At 60.5% G+C, this 1,920-nt stretch overlaps 1 non-coding gene across 1 annotated transcript; it reads right to left on the bottom strand.

The window, feature by feature from the left end:
- Window positions 1-1,448: 1,448 nt before the first annotated feature.
- Window positions 1,449-1,522, bottom strand: TRNAT-AGU. Its single transcript has one exon. It is a non-coding gene; the product is annotated as a tRNA-Thr (tRNA).
- Between the last annotated feature and the right edge of the window lie 398 nt (window positions 1,523-1,920).

Genomic DNA, 1,920 nt, shown 5'->3' with positions numbered 1-1,920 from the left:
CCCACCCCTCTTTTTCCCTAGTTTTGTGGTTGAGCAGACGTCACAGGGTCTGGAATATCCCTTTGGTCAGTTCAGATCACCTCAGCTGCCCTGGTTACGCCCCCCTCAAGCTCCTGCCCACCTCATCCCACTTGGGGTGGGGATGTTAGAAAGGGCCTGGGTGCTGTGCACTGCTCAGCACAGCCACAACACGGGTGTTGCCAACAAACCCCCTTCTAGCTCCCAGCAGCACAAAAACCCTGCACCAGGAGGGCTGCAGTGGGAGAATCAGCTTGGCCAGACCTGACACACCCAGGCACTGCTGCCCGAGGAGGAGCCTGCACCCCTCACCCCTCCCCAGCTCACCACATCCAGCTGAAGTTGGTGTTTCTCCGGGATTATAACCCCCCTATTCCCTAAAATCCACACTTTTCTCCCCAGAAAATCTCCCCCATCCTCCTTCCTGGGCTGTCCAGGTGCAGACACAGCCCCAAGCAGCAGAGCTGGCCGAGCACTGCAGCACCTCAGGGCAGGGGGATGGGACAGTGCCGGCGCTTTCCCCGCAGCCCAACAACTTCTTCTGGCTTGGGAGAGGCTGAGGGAGGGAAGCAGCTCCCAGCTGGTCCTCAGGGGCACCTCCCCAAGGCGTGGGAAGGAACCATGGCCCCGGGAAAGGTCAAAAAAAACCACCCCAGTGCAGGGCTTGCAGTGTGGGCAGCAAAACCTGAGTGTTCTCCTCTTGCCTCCAAGCCACGGTGTTGCATGGCCACGACTTCATCTGCCAAAAGAGGGGTGGGAGTGGAGGAGGCACCTGCCAGGCTGGCACAAAACCTTCCTCTAGCTCCACTGAAGCACAGGCCTGCTCTGAGAAATGCAAGAATCCCCTCTGTGCATGACCACGGGGACTTCAGCAGTTCAAAACCTCCCAGAAGGAAGGGGGTTTTTTTACCTCCTTCCTCTTCATCTTGCAGCAGCTCACCCTCTCCTCTCCCCAGAAACTGTGAGCAGTGCAGCAGACACAGGAGGGAGCTGCCACCCTCAGAAAAATCTTTTCTGGGCCACGGTCTCAGGCTGGGGAGTGGGCTCAGGGACCCCAAACCTGCTCCCCCACGGAGCGTGGGGCCCGGCACGTCGCCTGCAGGTCCCTGGGCAACCAGGAGCAGGTTTGGCAAGTGAGAGCAGCAACCCTGAGGCAGACGTGGATTCAACAGGGCAGAGCAAACCTGAGAGGCAGGATTTGGAAGCTGGTCACTGCTCCAAAAGCTGTGGGGACCCCCCAGAGAAATAGGTGGGACCCCCCCCCAAGAGCTCTGGGAGGGTGGCAAATGAACCCACACAGGCAGAGCCCCAAGGGGTTGGCAACCAGTTGCCTTCACCACTTGGCCACCCCATCCCTTAGGTCGGGCTCTTGACTGCACTGATTTTGGCAGGGCAGACTCCCAAGAGGGTGGAAAAACGACCCCTGTGCCAGGCACCACTGGGAGTGAAACCCAGAATCTCCTGTTTACTGGACAGGAGCTTTAACCAACTGAGCCATGGTGCCCACCCCTCCTTTATAGGGTGCCCCCCAAAAACACCAGACCCTCTGTCCACGCACCCCTCCTGAGGTCTGGGGTACCCCAGCCCCTAAACCCTTTATCTGCTGCTGGAAGTACCCCCAGTGTTGACCCAGGCTGCTGGCACAGGGAGCCCAACACATCCCCCACCAGCACTGGCTGGATTTTGGGGTCCCAGCCCCTGCAGGGAGCTACTGCCCCCCTCAAATTTCCCTGGCAGGGCCCCGCCAGCCACCCCCAACCCCTGCACTGCCCCAAGACAACTGCCCCAGCCTCAGCTCGCCCTGGCCCCGTGGGCATCTCCCACCAGCCCAGCTCACCCCAAAATCCCCAAGAAACCCCAGTGCAGCCTCCGAGGGCTCCAGGGAGGGAGGGGGCAGAGGGC

The sequence above is a fragment of the Merops nubicus genome, unplaced genomic scaffold (genome assembly GCF_000691845.1).
Source record: "Merops nubicus isolate BGI_N331 unplaced genomic scaffold, ASM69184v1 scaffold24127, whole genome shotgun sequence".
Lineage (NCBI taxonomy): Eukaryota > Metazoa > Chordata > Aves > Coraciiformes > Meropidae > Merops > Merops nubicus.
Note: the sequence above shows the minus strand (reverse complement) of the source record. Positions and strands in the feature narration are given on the sequence as shown.